The sequence below is a fragment of the Phascolarctos cinereus genome, unplaced genomic scaffold (genome assembly GCF_003287225.1).
Source record: "Phascolarctos cinereus isolate Bilbo 61053 unplaced genomic scaffold, phaCin_HiC Scaffold_5;HRSCAF=322, whole genome shotgun sequence".
In the NCBI taxonomy this organism is placed as follows: Eukaryota; Metazoa; Chordata; class Mammalia; order Diprotodontia; family Phascolarctidae; genus Phascolarctos; species Phascolarctos cinereus.
In genome coordinates, this window is record NW_027555958.1 from 427,656,106 (window position 1) to 427,674,431 (window position 18,326).

Genomic DNA, 18,326 nt, shown 5'->3' on the forward strand with positions numbered 1-18,326 from the left:
TTTATAACAAGCAAATGAACTTGTAGCTTATAGTTTAAAGTTTTGGGGACCAAATATAAGGAAGACTCTATCTAACTTTATTGAATTATCTCTAATGATAAGATATATAAAATATGTATTCCACTAGTTGATTAAACTAACTGTATATTAATAGACAATAACAGAGATGATCACTATCCCCTACAGAATCACACTATAATGAATAATATTGATTGGAATAAAATAGAGGTTGAATTAATAGGGAAATCAATCATCTGGCAGATCTATCTATCTCCTTCTATCTTTTAGTTATAGACAACGAGACAAACCAAGAATTAAATTGGATGAAAGGGAACTGGATTGCTTTTTGGAAGATCTGTTAGTACTTTAATGACCCCAAACTTATCGTTGAGACAAAGGCCCATCTTTCAAACACAGTCTTCAGCAGTGTGACTACAAGTCAATATCCAAGCAATGAGATATCTGGGTAATCTGAGCAGCATCATTTTGTGGTGGGTACCAGTAGGCTACATATCACTAATGCATAATTGTTTGGGAAAAGTAGTAAAAAGCATATAATCAAAGAGACATATGACCAGAAAGGAAAGTGGACTGGTCAGATAGCAAGAGCAAGAGATAACCATTGACCAAACTGTGTGCTACCCTAGCATACACAAGGATGTCAAGAGATGTAAAGAAAGGAGCCCAGAATATGAGGTTGCCCAGCTTGGAAAAATTTCTAGGAGGACGTGGACAAAAGTCGATGAAAGTCATTAATAGGTTGCAATCTATCCAGTTAGAACTACCTTGATAAGATCCCAGATTCAAATAAATATCACAGTATAAGTTAAGTGGACATCTAGGTCGAGCAGTGAGTAGATAGATGGATCCGTGACTGCCACTGTCCTGGCCTAAAAATATCCAGTTCAGTATCACAGCCTCAGGGAACGGGAAGGTGTAAAGGGGAGGAGTTATCCTTTTCCTTTCTCTTTTCTGCTTATCTCCCTTGGGCCTCTCTCCCTTCCCCTCCCCCCCTCCTCCCCTTCTTCCGCTCTTCCTCTCTTCCTCCCCTTCTTCTATCACTACAGGTTGAAGATCTCTGATGTCCTTTCTTCTGCTGTGGGTAATATTCCCCTAATGTCAGAAAGGTAGCTGCTGTGAGAATGTGTGCATTCATCTGGCTTCTGAGTCCTCTCCAGTCACTCACAAGGATTTGCTCTAAGCCATAATATACCTGCGGATGAGTTTGACACCATAAAATAGCAGAGCCTGGAGGTGTCTTAAATACTCTCATGTAAGGCCCTGTCATTTTCAAAGGAGGGAATGGAAACTCAGAGCGGGCTCGGATTAGTCATGTGCAGACACAGGTATGGGCCCCAGATCTAGATTTGGGTGGTGCAGACTGGGAGAACAAACCTGAAGAGGTCTAGGACTTTTGGGGTGCTGCAAACCCCAAATCGAGGTACCGGGCCCTGCTGAATGAATTCACCTCAAATCTTCAGCCAGAGGAAAAGGCGGGCATGAGAAAAGCTCCAACAGCCTTTGGGGCACGAGAGATTCTCAGCCATTAACGCCGTGAGGACAGGTGGGCCTGAGATTATCAGCATCTCAATGGGGCCAAGGTGGATCTTAAATACTAAAGTAACTTTGGGTGGCCAGAGAAGGGGGTTGGGAAATGGGCTTAGGTAAGAATTCTAATTGGGGAGGGCTGAGAGATTGAATAGACAATGGGAATAGCCGACAGAGGGAACAGGAAGGCAGAAGCCCGAAAGGCATCTGCACAAGATCAAAGGGTGGGGCTAGAACTTTCAAAAGGAAATAAGAGCTGGGGTGGGTAGACTAGTGGGAGTCAGATTCCCTTTGGTGCACGGGGGGGAAAAAATCTTGGCTTGGGCCCCGCCCCCATCAAACCGAAAGGTAGGGGAAGAAAAACTAGGGAAAGAAAGTAGGGAAAGGCAGGCGAGTCGCGGTTTCTTATGAGAGCAAAAGGTAGAAAAAGAGGGAGAGCAAAAGGTAGAAAAAGAAGGAAAGCAATTGTGACTGCGAGTCTGAGTGGAGATCTTGATACACGTCTCTAAGTAGTTTTGCACTGTCTTAAAATAGATTTCAGCATTGCGTTGGCCGGGAATCGAACCCGGGTCAACTGCTTGGAAGGCAGCTATGCTCACCACTATACCACCAACGCACACAATCACTGCGCTTTCAAGTGCCTTAGATGAGTAATTCTAAGGGGGGGGGGGAGAAGGAAAAAGGAAAAATTGTCAAGTTTTTTTTTTCTTCTACAAGTATCGCTACGGTCTGCGTGAGCTACACTGTGATTAATACCCGCAAACGTTTCCAGCGTCTCATACCCACCATTCTGGTCACTCATCGGACCTCACTGCCAGAAGTGGCGAGGGGGGGGGAGGGGGGAAGAAGAAGAGTGGATGGAGGGAAAAAAAACCTTTTCTTCTACAGATACTACAGATATCCCTAACACTTCAGCCTTGGGAGAAGATCCAACAGAGAGTGCGGAGCAGCAGAGACAGGGCCAGAAACTGCACCAAAAAGGGGGCTTCTTCGCAACCTCTTTCCACCCCTTCTTTTGACCCCTCGCCAGGCGCAGACCCGAGGCTTTGTTCCTAGATGTCCCCCAACTTCACAGCCCCGGGGTCCGAGACTCTGAGGATGGCTTAGAAGAGTCCGCGGGTCGGTGAAACCAGACCTGTCCTTCCAGCCCCCAGTCCTACCTTCCTCACCACCTACCAACCCCGTTTCTTATTCGATTCGATTCGATATTTATTTATTAAGCACCCACCAAGTGCTAAGTGTATGCCAGAATTGTAGACGAAGAGACACTAATTGAAACAGTTCCTCCTTAAAAAGTATATATTCTACTAGTGGGACAATAACATGAATACATATAATAAATATAAAACACAAAGTTTAGTTAGTCGAAGTTGGCAGAAGAACACCAACAAGGTGGGCGGGGGAATGGGGATGGAGAAGGACGTTCAGGAAAGGCATTGTGGACAGACTGTCAGGCCTGGAATAGGGAAGACTTTTCTTCATGAGTTCAAATCTGGCCTCAGACATTTACTAGCTGCGTGACCCTGGGCAGGTCATTTATCAGTGTTTACTTCAGTTTCCTCAACTGTAAAATGAGTTGGAGAAGGAAATGGCAAAGCACTCCATCATCTTTGCCAAGAAAACCCCAAATGAGGTCACCAAGAGTCAGACAACAAGACTGAACAATAACAAAGGAATTATGAGGGGTAGAAATGAGAAGTGAGAGAATTCCAGGAATAGGAAACAGTTGTGCAAAAATATGATCACAGAAGGTGGAACTCTGAGTATAATAAATGTCAGGTAGACCTGTTTGGACTTGAGTGTCCAAGGAGTTGTAAAATGAAATAAGTCAGTCTAGATAGACAGGTTTGAACTAGATTGTGCTGGTTCTAAATGCCAAACAGGACTTGGTATTTTATCCTAGAGGCACTAGGGAGCAACAGAAGCTTCAGAATCGAGGGAGTGCTAGGGTCAGACCTGCACTTTAGAAAGATTGGCTAGACAGTTATGTGGGAGATGGATTGGAGAAGAGAAAGGCCAGAGACAGGGGATACAATTAAGGAAACAAGAATGGTAGTGCCCTCAACAGAAATAGAGAAGGTAGTGTTGAGCTTAGAGTTGGGAGAGCTGGTTCAGGTGTGAAAGAACTCTCTTAGACCTTCTCTGTAGCCATTGGTAATGAGTTCAGGGTGGACCCCAAGGATGTTGGGGTGTTACCTGAAACGATGAGGAATAGACATGAGTGGCATAGTGTCCTGAAAGAATTCACTTGCACAGTCTCTAAATTAAAGAAAGCCAATTTATTGGGGTGATGCACCCAAGTAGGCCTGCTCCCCATGAGGCAGAGCCCCAGTGGGCTCTACTTCACATGGGAGGCAGAGCATAAGGGGCAGGCCCTGCTCCCCTAATGGAGCGGAGTGGCCCCTGCTTCCATAGGAGGCAAAGGCAGTTAGCTAGCTCAAAGGTATGGTTTAAATACAATTTTACAGAACAAGGGGAAAGGGACAAGAGAATGGGAGGAGTAAGCATGGCTCCAAAATGCCTGGGATATCAGGTAGTCCGGAGGTGATAGGCAAAGACAACAGGTAAGGGGAGGGGAATAATTGTTCTGGAATTGAGGGTGCTTTGTTAAAGCATACAGATAAGTGTCCGGTGGGGGCTTCCATGCATCTCTGATCACTTTTCTGTCTAGTTACAGCTTTCATCTTATCTCTTAGCTTGCTCCAATTGCCTCAAGCACTCTTTTCTACTTCATCAGTAGGAAGAAAGTGAGTTGAGAGGCAAAGATAATATGGAGTTCAGGAGAAAAATGAAGATCCCTGTGTTGATTTGGAAGTTATCTGCATGGTGATGATAACTGAGTTCTGGTAGCCAATAAAATCATCAAAAGATAAATCAAAAGGCACCAGGATAGGTTATGGGAGACAGGACCACAAAAGAGACTGAGAAGAAAGATTAGACAGATAGGCTGAGAAAAACAGGGAAGAGAGAAGGATGGGTAACAGTATCAAAATGGTGAAACTGTGTCAAAGGCTACAGAGAGCTAAAAAAGGAGAACTAAGGAAAGGTCACTGAATTTCAAAATGAAGAGAACTTGGATAATTAAATGAGATAGTATCTGTTCAGTGTTCAGATGAGACAAAGCGTTAAGTAGTTTGGGAGCCCAAGGGGCATGAATATCCAGATCTTCTCAGGTTTTGATTGGAGAAGGTCCTTTACTATAAATATTTCCACCATTCAAAGTTGCTGAGGGACTGAGTTCAGAAAAAAAAAAGAGTTGTAGACTCCTCAGCTTATAGGCTTCAGATTTCAAATTCTTGCCATCTGGACACCAATTCAAGGCAGCTCAACAAACATTTGTTAAATACTCTCCTAAATCCTCTACTATGTCTACTGCAAAGGTTATAGAAATAGATAGATAGATAGATAGATAGATAGATAGATAGATAGATAGATAGATAGATAGATATGTGGTTTATACAAAGTTTGCATTTTGGTGTTAAAGGAGAAAAAAAATACTATGCTACACATTTTAGACACAAGTGTGTCAAGAAAAGAATTATTTAATTTAACCTTCATCTAATATCCAATCCATTTTTAGCTTGGAGAGAAGTATGTCCAAATTGGCATATTTTGCTCATTCTCTCAGACTCCAAGATGATTTTAGATAGCATTTATAGGACTCTTGAACAAGGAAAAATATTTTACCATACAATTGTGGGGTTAACAACAATAGCCACTACACAGCTCCATTTCCCTAAAGTATTCTCCTGGAGTAAACAAAGGGACCTCCTCCCTTTGATCAATACCTTCATCCTTTCTCTGTAGAGAAGTGCTGGACCTAGCACCAAAAAATTCAGGGGATGGACATTTTTAAATGGATCCTAGGGGTCATCTCCCCCATTTGAATGTAAGCTCCTGGAAGGCAGGGACTGTCTTACTTTTCTATTTGTTTCTCCAGGTTTTAGCACCATTCTTTGCACAAAGTAACTGATTAATGAATGCTTCATTCATTAATTCAAATAGCCCAACCAAGAGTTACTTTTTGTTTTACATTATGGCAACTAATCTTAAAACATTTCCCTAGGGAAGTCCTTTTATTTCAGACATAATTCAACTTCAAACAGGGAAATTTGAAAAAGAATTCTTTTTATAGACCAGAGAAATATTATTTCTTAATATTTCTAGAGAAAGCCCCAGCTTCTGGGATAAGAACCCACTCTGAAAAAAAGTGCTGGGAAAACTGGAAAAGAGTATGGCAGAAACTAGGCATAGACCCAAATCTCACACCATATACCAAAATAAAGTCAAAATGGGTTCAGAACTTAGATATAAAGGCTGATACTATAAGTAAACTGGGAGAACAAGGAATAGTTTACCTATCAGATCTATGGAGAACAGAAGAATTCATGACCAAACAGGAGATAGAGAACATTATGAAAAGCAAAATGGATCATTTTGATTACATTAAATTGAAAAGTTTTTGCACAAACAAAGCCAATGCAACTAAGATGAGAAGGAAGGTAGAAAATTGGGAAAGAATTTTTACAACCAGTCTCTCTGATAAAGGCCTCATTTCTAAAATATATAGAGAATTAAGACAAATTTATAAGAACACAAGCCATTCCCCAATTGATAAATGGTCAAAGGATATGAACAGACAGTTCTCAGATGAAGAAATTAAAGCCATCTATAGTCATATGAAAAAATGCTCTAAATCGTTATTGATTAGAGAAATGCAAATCAAAACAACTCTGAGGTACCACATCACACCTATCAGATTGGCCAACATGACAAAACAGGAAAATGATAAATGTTGGAGAAGATGTGGGAAAATTGGAACACTAATACATTGTTGGTGGAGTTGTGAAATGATCCAACCATTTTGGAGAACAATTTGGAACTATGCCCAAAGGGCTACAAAAATGTGCATACCCTTTGATCCAGCAATAGCACTTCTAGGGCTATATCCCAAAGAGATCATAAAAATGGGAAAAGGACCCACGTGTACAAAAATATTCATAGCAGCTCTTTCTGTGGTGGCAAAGAATTGGAAATGGAGAGGATGCCCAGCAATTGGGGAATGGCTGAGCAAGTTGTGGTATATGAATGTAATGGAATACTATTGTGCTATAAGAAATGATGAACAGGCTGACTTCAGAAAAACCTGGAAAGACTTATATGGTCTGATGCTGAGTGAAGTGAGTAGAACCAAGAGGACTTTGTACACAATAACAGCCACATTATGCAATGACTAAGAATGTTAAACTGAACCCTTCGCAGCATTACGAGGATCTAAGACATCTCCAGAGGTCTCGGGATGGAAAATGCTGTCCACATCCAAAGAAAGAACCATGGAAGTTGAATCTCTATCACTTATTTTTACCTTCTGTTGTTTTGTTTCATCTTTCTGATGGTTCCTTCTATTGGTTTTAATTTTTACTTACAACTTCACTAATGTGGAAATATGTTTAATGGGTATGTAAATGTAAAGCCTATGTCAGATTGTGTGCCATCTTGGGGAGGGTGGGGGGTAGGAAGGGGGAGAAAAATTTTCAACTCAAAAGCATATGGAAAAAAAAAACCCCCCAAAAATTAAAAAAAATATTTCTAGAGAAAGCAAAAGGGCAGATTTTTAAATATACTTCCTCCACATTAGTAAGGGAAGGGAGACATTCACAAACGCCTATTGCTCAAGTAAAAATATTAAGAATTAAGTACATAGAAAAGAGAAGGTGTCTTGAGAGTATATCACAGGGACTATTTACTTCTGGTTGAGAAGTTCAGGAATGATTATGAAGATGAGACCTGTACTGAATCTTGAAAAGAAAAGTTGTATTTCAGCAGGCATGGATGTGGGGACAGGTTACTTTAGGCATGGAAAACGGCTGTTTCTGCAAAAGTAGAGAAGCACAAGAAAGCCTGACTAGGTCCTGGAACAATAAACAGTATAGTTTAGCTGGAGGATAGGGTACGTGTCAACTTCCCACTGTAAAGGATACAGCCTTGGAGGCCTCAAGGAAATTCGTTAAGTTTTGGGAGCTTTCAGCCTAGGGGACCCTTTTTGCCCCTAGCCCCAGGTTATTCTCTATTGTCTAATCTTCCCTGGTTACTGTGCCCCATCTAGGGACACTAGTCTTCTTAGTTTTTCTTTTTTTAGGAACAAGAAGTTCCCTAAACCTGTTTGACTTCCTGAGTTCACAAATCCTCCTTGCCTGTAATGCCCGATTTCCTTTGCCTTTTTCTTCCATTGTCACCATCACAGAATTCCCATTTGGTCAAATGCTCCATCTTTCCTGTCTATTCTGTATTCATGAATTCCAAACAATTGTGGGTAGAATTGTCAGTACCTGCAACAAACAAAAATCAGAAGCAATCCCAAACCAAAACCCAAAGCAAAAATTTAGGAACTCATGAAAGTTTATTGAGTTCACCAACAAGGGAACTGCACATACTGGCGGAGACTCCCCAGAAGAAGAAAAGGGAAAAGCTCATATAGGTTTCAACTTGAGCAAGAGGTGAATTGGGCATGGAGTACCTCTGGATTGGACAGGGCTGTTGCTGGGGGCTTAAAGGGTAGGAATAAGGGACGTGGTATCCTTTCATTGGAAAGGCCTGTGCTAGTAATGGGAAATCTTCTCCTTCAGGTTGGCTATCTCTTGTAAACCTGCTCTAAAAGATAGGACTGTGCTTTCTGTTTGGTAGATCAGGAAGGTCGAAGACAGGGTTGGGATTAGAACATCAGCAGGGTCAGGGTCAAGACTGAGGAACTACAGACAAAATGGAGTTGCTTTAACATTCTCAGCTACACGCACTATGAAAGTGTGTGGTTTTATTTTTTAAGAGGTTGTTCCTATAAGAGAAGAAAATATACAAATTCAAAATTCATACGCTTGAGAACATGGGAATGCCTTGCTTTTATGACAGTTCCTGCTGAGTCCCAAAGATCAGAAGGACCATGAGGTCCCACTTTGTAGTCTATATCCATACTGAAAATCAAGATTTCAAGAGCTTTTGCCCTTCTGCTCCATGGGAAGTTTTTGTCCTCCCTGAGCTCACCTTACAACACACTGCATTTCAGTCTGATGGATGAGCTGCCCCAGTCAAAATCCCCAGGAGATGTGTGAATGCCCTCAGTGTATTATGGAAATGTGAACAAAGTAGAACCCTCCACTGAAGTATCAGTATAATGCCTCATTGTGGTGTGGTGGGGACTCTCTCTAGGGCTAAGCTAAAGGCCTGTAAGTTCTTGTAGGTTTCAGCAAGATGAAAAGGCTTTGAGTTCACCCCTTTGAAAGATCTTGGAAGGCCGTATGATATAACAAGTTGGCCTCAGAATCAGGAGGATGTATACTGGCTCTAAGACTCTGGGCAAGTCATTTAACTTCTAATGGTCCCACAAAACTCTGTAAGACTATAAAGAAGGTGCTAACTTGTGTTGGTAGAGGGCAGTTCTTAATCTTACACCAGTGAAGTCATGCGTTTAAAACAAAAAATAAAATCAAAGACTATAGTATGTTTCTTGTTGGGGGCTCAAGCTACCTGAACTGGGTATAGCTAATCACTAGATTTGCCCAGAATAATGTGAAATTGATTATTGGTTACTGACTGATTAATGGTTAGGAGTTTTAGTAATCACAGAAGTACTTGTTGTAGCCAATTTCTAGGTTTAGATTTAGATTTATTTTGTAAAGGCCTTGGTAGAAAAGTCTGTAAGAGACTACATACACAACTGAGACCTTTTGAGGAAGATAAAGAAGATGGATAGAGGTGAGAAAGGAATTTCTAATTTTCATATTAACGATATGGTATGTGTAATAAATACGCTAATAATTTAGTTTTCTCAAGGGCTGCCCTTTTCCAGCTTGTGAGTCAGACTCACAATGCAACTTGAACTATCAATCAAACCTTGACAACGCTCACAATCACTGGCATCCTCATGCCTGTGTACCTGAAGTGAAGTGAATCAAAGACTGTAGAACCTGTCCCTATCACAGAACTCTGGCCCTGTGGCCCACTAAGTAACCCCCAAGGACTTGAGCAGTATTGCTCCAACAGGACTCCAGAATTGTATTGTCTTAGGGGTAGCTAGGTGGCGCAGTGGATAGAGTTCCGGCCTTGTCGGAAGGACCTGAATTCAAATCTAGCCTCAGACTCTTAACACTTATTAGCTGTGTGACCCTGGGCAAGTCACTTAACCCCAATTGCCTCACCAAAAAGCAAAAAACCAAAAACAAACAAACAGAATTGTGTTGTCTTCCATTCTCGGGTATGTTGTGGGAAACCACTCTGGCCCTGGGAACGATTGTTTGTGATCCACCTTCCCCCCTCCCTTTCCACTTGTGATTTATGTATATAATCTCTGTCTTCACTTCAGCAAGACAGAATTCTGATCAGGAGAATTCTTGCTTTGCCAGTTTGTTCCTCATAATGAAACTAATTAAGAAAAGGACTACCTGATTACTGGCACTTTGTCTCTGGCCTGCTGTTTCATCATTCTCAGGTTAGAGACTGGCCCAGTAAAATCCTGTTAACAGAGGGAGGCTTCAACCTGGTCAGGAGATGTTTTTTCTAATACTGGGTTTCTCTGGTAAAGGGAGGAGGGTATCTGGTGGACTTTCCAGAGGCTATTCAACTCTGTGTTTTCTTTGTTACTATGGATTCTAAAGAACCCCTTTTTGCAAGTCTATATAATTATGGACCAATCATATGGGACCTTCTATAACCACAAAACTATAAAAAGCTGCTTTGATTATAAGGTGTGTCTTTGGTCACTGAGGGGCCACTGACCTCTATTATTGGCAACTGCTAGCTTTGCTAATAAATAATATTAGGACTTTTGTGCCTCAGTTTTTCTTCATTGCAGATTTTTATCCCAATACACTGAGGGCATTCACACATCTCTTGAGGAGAGCATCAAGTGGGGTGTTTGACTGGGGCAGTTTACCCATTAAATTGAAATGCCGTGTGTTGTATGGTGAGCTCAGGGAGGACAAAAACTTCCCATGGAGCAGAAGGGCAAAAGCTCTTGAAATCTTGATTTTCAGTATGGATACAGACTACAAAGTGGGACCTCATGGTCCTTCTGATCTTTGGGATTCAGCAGGAACTGTCATAAAAGCAAGGCATTTCCGTGTTCTCAAGTGTGTGAGTTTTGAATTTGTATATGTTCTTCTCTTATAAGAACAACTTCTAAAAAAAACACACTTTGATAGCGTGTGTAGCTGAGAATGCAAAGCAATTCCATTTGTCTGTAGTTCCTCTGTCTTGCCCCTGACCTTGTTCATGTTATAAAACAAAAAACCCCTCACATTTTACTTTTTTTTTCAAAATTAGGCTTTCCCCCCCCTCTCCCAGCCCTCCCATGAAGGGAAAAAATAAAAAGCTAAAGCCTCTGCTTTGAGCCAAAACAAATGTTCAATGGAGCCAGAGACTGGATACTTCATTACAGGGAGGTTGTTGTACCAGCCAGGTTCTTACTGTTGAAGTGAATAAACTGAGTTATTCACTATTGCATTTAGTGATCAGCTCTATAAGAAATAATATTTATTTGTTATATTAAGCATTTATTTGGAGGATGTTTACCTTATAGAGATTCCTTTCTATCAACAAAATATTCTGCATCAATACAAAAATTCTGGGATTTTTGGTTTCTGTGAAGATGATGGAGCTCTAGAAATACTAGACATTTCTATACACTACAAGGATAATATTACCAATACGAATAAAAATTGGAGAGTTTATCAAATGGAAAGGGAAAACAAGTCAAAGACACCTTTGTGATATTAGATCATAACGGTCTGAAGCCTACAACTTAAAGCACTCCAGGACCAGACAAAGGTATTATAAATTAGCACGACTCAAACAATAGCAAATTATTCATACAAAGCCAATTGTAACTGGTCATATAATGAAAAGCGTTAGTTATCTTTTAATACTGCTTACTCTACAATGACATTCTTACATTTACTATTAGTCTTGACCAATAGCTAATTAAACAAATTAAACAAGAGGCCTAATAAATTCAGCTAAGTATTACAATTTACTTAATTTTCAATTATGCTTAAGTTTGATATGAAAACATTTGATTCTATACTAATTAAAAGCTAACTCTCCCCTGTCTCCCTCATCTGTCACAACACAGGCCTACTCAGAAAAGACAAATGGATACAAAACAGGTGAGGACAGTGTTCCTCAGACTCCTAATCACCATTTCCTGGCCTCCCTGCCTACCTTCAAGTTCCAACTAAAATGCTACCTTTTGCATGAAGTCTTTTCGAATCTCCCTCAGTACTCCCTCCCTCCTTCCCTCTTTTGATTTTCCCCAATTTATCTTGTATGTAGCTATTTCTGAATAGTTGTTTATATATATTCCCCACCCCCTTAAACTGTGAACTCCTTGAGAGCTCTGAACATGATTTTTCCTTTCTTTGTATCTCTAGTGCTTAGCACAGCACCTGCCACATGGGCACTTAATAAGTACTTCTGATGTACTAATTGGCTTTAAGATTACAATTATTTAACTCAACAACAGGTTGCATTCAAAGTCCGTAACAGAAAACCTTTTTTAATGAAGTGGAGTAATGTGAAATAAGGTAGGAAAGTTTATTTGGTGACATTGTATATTGCTTGAAATGTCAAAATATGAACCCTACTATGCACCGACTCCCCCTGATCCACCCTGTCACTAGCAAGTTGAATCCTCTGAGGGTCTACCACTACCTTAAATCCTAGGAGCAAACTTGTAAGTGGCTAGGCTCCTAATTCTATTTCTCTACTGATATGATTCTGCTTAATAGTAGACTTAGGTTTTAGTCAAGGCACTTACAAAAAATGGTATTAAGACTGGTAGTTACAAAGCATTTCTTACAGAACCCTGACGTTCTTTCTTTCTCCTGAAGTTCTTATGGAGTTCACTAGGAGGGCATTGCTGAGTGGCTGAGTCCTTTGGTAGGCTGGGTTTAAATTTCATCTTTGATGGATGGGTAGCTTAACAGGGTTTGGCTAGATAGGTTTGCCTGCTACTGGGATGGGTCAACTGGACCATTTGGCTGCTAGTCTGACTCCTTAGTGGGTTGAGTTGCTAGTGGACTGGATTAATCCAGCTGCTCAGCTGCTGAAGATAGCTGATGCTGGAATGAGGCAAGGTGATCACCTATTGCTGGACTTTCCCACTAGTCAATGGACAGTGAATGGCTAATAGCTTTTATTAGTAACTTTATAGCCACGGGGCTGCTGCCACTAATCTAGTGCAGAGAGATTTCTGGGCTTACTACTGAGACCATATTTCAGCTGGACTGAAACAAAAGACTCCCTGGATTTGCCCTGCAATGAGTTGCTGCAGTATCTTTCACCTCAAGCCTCTAGCCATTAGTTTAACTGGTTGATATTTCTCTCTTTTTAGCTAGAGGGCTACTCTACTCTTTGGTCCCAAGCAGTGACCATTAACTTAAGAGAGACAGAATCCACTTCTCTTTGAGGCCCTCAGAATCTTGGTTCTGAGGTTTACCAACTCCAAGCAGGAGATGGGGGAGGGCTAGCTTCTTCTATCCTCTTAATTTCTTCTTGTCCAGAGCCGGTTTCTCTGAGAAGGATCTCACCATCAAGTTCCTTTTGGCATCTTAAGAACAGTCAGAGACAAAGGTACCAGAGTTTTCCTTGCCTTGGAACAAATTCATGGCCCTTGAAAGCCTTTTCATATGCAATTAAGCTATTCAATCTTCTGGGTCTGTCCAGAGTATGAAATACATCCATTATTCCGAAAGAGTTCCTTTAGGTTTTACAATCTCTGTTCTAACTTTTCACAATTTTAGCTTTGTCCAAGGTCTAAACCGAGATTTCCTCCAACTCTCATAAATTTTTTTTTTAAAAAAAAGTAGACAAGGTGGGATAAACAAAGAGTTAAAGGTAAGACAAATGAGAAGTGGGAAATTAATTTTGGTTAGAGCTATAAGAATTGGAAAGGGAGAAATAAATGTAGAGAGACCAGCAAAAACAAGATAAAACAACGATTACAGTAGGCCTGGTAAGAGGTAATGAGGGTCTGAACCGGGATCCCAAAGGAAATAGGCAAAAAAAAGCATAAAAATAATTCGGAGTGAAATTCAATTTAAAAAAATTCAATAACATCTGGTAACCAATTGAACGTAAAAGAGGAAGGAGAGGGGAAAGTCACATAAAATTGAGAGATGTAAAGTTTGGACTACTAGGAGCTCATTTTGACAGGAACCTTCGACCTTTAGAAGAAGAACTTGCCCCAGAGACAGGGTAAACTTGGATCTCACAGGCCAAGGGTGGGGAACCTGCGGCCTCGAGGCCACATGTGGCTCTCTAGGTCCTCAAGTGCAGCCCTTTCACTGAATCCAAACTTCACAGAATGAATGAAGTTTGGACTTCATGGACGCAACGTAGACTGTGAGTCATCTGCAGGCTAGAGTACCTGGGATCAGAGATCGATCATAGGGCGAGCTCCTTCCTCGGAACCAGGGGCTGGGCTGCCCTAGCTGAGGTTGGCGCCTGGGTGAAATTGGGACCTGCCAGAGCTACGAACATTCAACTAGATTAGAGGTAAGGGGGGGGGCGAGGCATCCATGCCACGTAGGGCACGGGTGGTTCAATGGTTGAATTTTCACCTGCAGTGAGGGAGGTCCAGGTTCGATTCCCGGTCCACGTACGTTCACTTTTTTTAAAAGCGCAGCTCCCCTTCAGCCTCTGACTGCTCCTGGGAGCAAGCAGCGTACCTCGTCAGCACCGTCATCCTTCCTCACTTCGGCCCTCCAATCTTTGTCACCCAGTGCCCACTAAAGGAGGCCTCGTTGGAACTCATCTTGGGCCGAGAAGCAGAAAACCATAACTGATGCAAAGAATTCCCCCTAATTTTCAGGGTGCCAAACGTCAACCCCTCGGCAAAAAGCTACATCTCGCTCTGGTCTCTAGCCCTCACCCCCCCGCCGCATCAAAGGTGCAAAATCAGACAGTGCGAGCGAGCCGAAAGGATGGCATTGGATCTGCGGCACTCGGCTCTGGATTCCTTTTGGCCTCTGGAAACTTGGTGGTGGGGCGAGGCGGGAAGAAAGAACAGTGCACGAATTGCCCAGGGCGCACTCAGAGGGCACAGAGCGGACTTGGTAGCAGCCCAAGGAGTCCCTTGCAACAAAAGCTTCTTCCCTGACCGGGAATCGAACCCGGGCCTCGGCGGTGAAAGCGCCGAATCCTCACCACTAGACCACCAGGGAACAGACGCCACCTCTATTACCTTCTTTGCTCCACACAGCACTGGACTTCCGCTATCTTCAGCTGTTGCGTTCACCCTCTATTGGAGACTTATTGGACTCACGTCTGGCCCACTCCTGTATCACTCTCACTCACCATGGGCAATACTAATGGAGGGCCACCTATCCTGCTGCCCCTCTCTTACACATTAGCCCATTCCCTTAAATGCTAGCACCAGTTCGCCTCTTCTGAACAAAGACCCTACATCATAATTCAAAACCCAAATCTCTACCCATGTGCTATCTTTCCCTCCCGAGTCTCTCCTCATTCTACCCTTTGCTGTGTGCCAGCCTTCCAACTTTTATTCATAGGGTCGCCTCAGTTGCCCCTTTGTTCCTGTACCATGTCCTTCCTCTCTATCTGTCTCTCTCTTTTTGTCCTTCTCTCTTCAGAACCTTTGAGAATACCTGTGCCTTTGCAAAGACTTTTCCTTGGCTTAATGACAATCTGTTTGTACATTTGCTCTGGCTTCCTGTTTCCTGTGGTTCATAGAATAGAGTGCCGGGCCTGGAATCCGGAAAGTCTCATTTTCCTGAGTTCAAATATGGTCTCAGACACTTACTGAATGATCCTGGACAAGTCACTTAACCTTGTTTGCCCAACTTTCCTCATTCGTAAAATGCACTCGAGAAGGAAAACGTCAAACCACTCCAGTATCTCTGCCAAGAAAATCCTAAATGGGGTCACAAAAAAGGCAGACGACTAAAAATGGCTGAACAATAGGAATCCGGGTAACTCAGAAAGAGCTTGATGGTCCATGAACCCTAGGAGGAATGGGGGGAGGTTGCATATTCAGACGGCAGTCTTGCTTTTCCTATATACTCAATAGCCCCCCTCTAAATCCTCCAAGTTCTGCCTTATCCTGGAGCATGTGCAACTACAAATCCAAACTTTATTGGGAGGGGGCAGAGAGAGAAGGAAAATAAGCAGAGACAAGTGTCCTGTCCCACTGCACGAACCCTTGAAACTGGGGACCTTCTTTCTTCAAGTATCATCCCTATGTGCATGACTCTCAGATTTCCTTATATAGCTCTAACCTTTCTCCCGACCTCCAGTCTCTCATCTCCAACTTCCTATTAGGCATCCTCGAAGTAAAAGTCCCGTGAACATCTTAAATTCACCACGTCTAAAACTGATCTCAGATCCTTCCCCTCAAGCCTTACCCTTTCTCTGCTTGAAAAGGGTACCACCAATATCCTAGGCGCCCAGACTTAGTGCCTGGTCATGCTAAACTCTTCACTCTCTCACTTCAATTCCCTTCTCTCTCCCAAAGCCAACAAATTGTAGAGTCCTGTCATTTCTATCGTTCTAACATTTCTCCTAATATGTCCCCCCCCACCTCTTTCTTAGTGACTCAGCTACCACCCTAGTGCAGGGCCTCATCACCTCAAACCTAGATGATGTAGTAGCCATCTCTGCATCGGAGCCGCTGTCTAAAATGTCTTGCCGGCTGATATCCAGATCCTTTGGAGTGCGTGAAGATAAATTCTATCCCACTATCCGTTCCCTCCTGAATAAAAGCTCCTAGGACATGTAGGTAGGGGCTCTTTCCTGTTATCAAAGATGCAGCCTCTCTAAGATTGTACCTTGAACTTATTAGGCACTCTGGAGAATGCGAGAGAACAGAGATGAAAGCCCACTTTCGCGCTCAGGCTGGGGAATATGTCCAGAGGCTCCCAAGGCGGTGAGATATCAAGAGAGGAACATAATAGAGGGCTGTCGGTAGCTCCGGGTAGGGGTCGGCGGTGTGAGAAGAGAAGAGAGCGCTGAAAAGAACAGCTGCGTTAGCTGGGAATCGAACCCAGGTTAACTGCCTAGAAGGCGGCTATGCTCACCACTATACCACCAACGCCTGCAGCTAGTTTGATTTGCTCTGCCCAGCCATAGAGCCTCGGCTGCTCCCCAGCTGATCCTTCAGTAGGGGCCAGTACAGGAGCCCTGCCCACAGGATATGGGTTGGGTTGCCACATCTCTTGTCTCACACGTGTTCTGTCCAATCTGCCCGCACCATCGGCTGTCCTCCACTTGACCTTGACATAGAGTTCCCTTGTGCCCACTTTGTGGTCGTGTGGTTTCGGAGAGTATTTGTGTGTGAGTGGTACTGTGTGTTCTGGGGATGTTAGTTGCGGATCACCTGCAGGCAAAAGCGCGTGTATTCAGAGACTGGACTTGGTGCCCTGGGGCCGTGGCCTGATAGAGGAGCCTGGTGCTCGGGGCCTTTGCAGCCTCCTATTCCTTGGCAGCTCAAGTAGGCGCGCCGAAAGTGGCCCACAGGTTTCCTCTGCGAAGGTCGGCCACAAAACCCTAGCTCTTGTTCGGGCTTCCTTTTCGGTTGTAGGCGAGGGATTGGACAAGAGGGAGAACCAGCGGTCGAAGCCACAGAGTGGGAGACGGTGATGCCCTTAGGCACCTAGGGCTGGAGAAGGGCCGGCGAGTGAGCGCCTATGGGAGTCCAGAGCTACAGGGGACTGCTTTCTGAAAGCTTGTACTGGGCGAGAATTCCAGGGAAGTGATGCGTTTGGCTCTGGGTCTCCTAGTGCCACAAGCAGAGAGAGAAGCAGCGTAGTGTTATGTAAAAATGTACGCGTCGCCCCCATCTGGGAATCGAACCCGGGTACCCCGAGTGATGGTGGGGATACTGACCACCATACTAACCAGAAAAGTGCCTGGCAGATCCCCGGCCTGGTTACACATTTCCTTCTTTCCTGCTAATCTCTGGTTTGGGGCTTCCTAGATTTCTCTGTTTCTGAGCTTTACAAATCAGAAAGGCGCCTTCCTACTTTCCTACCTCTTCTGCCGGCCTCAAAAACTTTTCATTCTCTTTCTTCACCCCCTCGAGCCGCATCCCCAGCCATCACACTTTTCGTCCCTTGTCCTCCAAGATGTCTGTGATTTTTTTCAGAATTAAAGAGACGGCTCTCTAAAGAAAGAAATTCTTCAATTTAGGTGTGTATGTCAGAGTATGTATGTATATGTGTGTCTGGTTTGACCCCTCTGAAAGTCTCTAGCAGCCTGTGGACTTCTTCTAAGGATAACATTTTTGAATGTGTAAAATGAAATCCAAAAGAATTAACAAATAAATCAATGTTTTAATGAAATAGAGACATCAACATGTCTTTAAAAAAATAACCAAAGTCAGGTACTACAGAGTAAAAACCCTGTCTTTTCTTGATACCTTCTAGGGAACTTGATCAAGTGGGAGGCCCGGGAGGATATGAAAAGGGGGAAGGTAAAGGAGGAGGAAAAGACAGGGGAGGAGGAGGCGAGTGGGGAGATGTGGACAATGAGGAGTGGTCGTTTGAGGAAGCTACGCCTGGAAGTTGATGGGCTATGTGCATATGGGTGGAGGGCTAGAAGAGAAAGCAACTGACTGCTTGGGGGACCTCATCCTTCCGCTGCTCCTTTGACCTGGTCTTTTCCCTCCGGAACGCTTTTCACTTCCGCTGCAATGTTGATCTGGTCCCTTTTCCATGCCAACCCCATCCTTATCCGTCAGACTTTTTTGGAATGTTCTCCCGCCTCCTCTC

General features: G+C 43.2%; 2 non-coding genes across 2 annotated transcripts; both read right to left on the reverse strand.

Annotated features, from left to right (window-relative positions):
- Window positions 1–2,092: 2,092 nt before the first annotated feature.
- On the reverse strand, window positions 2,093–2,164 carry TRNAG-UCC (transfer RNA glycine (anticodon UCC)). The gene has a single exon. It is a non-coding gene; the product is annotated as a tRNA-Gly (tRNA).
- A 12,526-nt stretch (window positions 2,165–14,690) lies between these two features.
- TRNAE-UUC (transfer RNA glutamic acid (anticodon UUC)) lies at window positions 14,691–14,762 on the reverse strand. The gene has a single exon. It is a non-coding gene; the product is annotated as a tRNA-Glu (tRNA).
- Window positions 14,763–18,326: the final 3,564 nt, after the last annotated feature.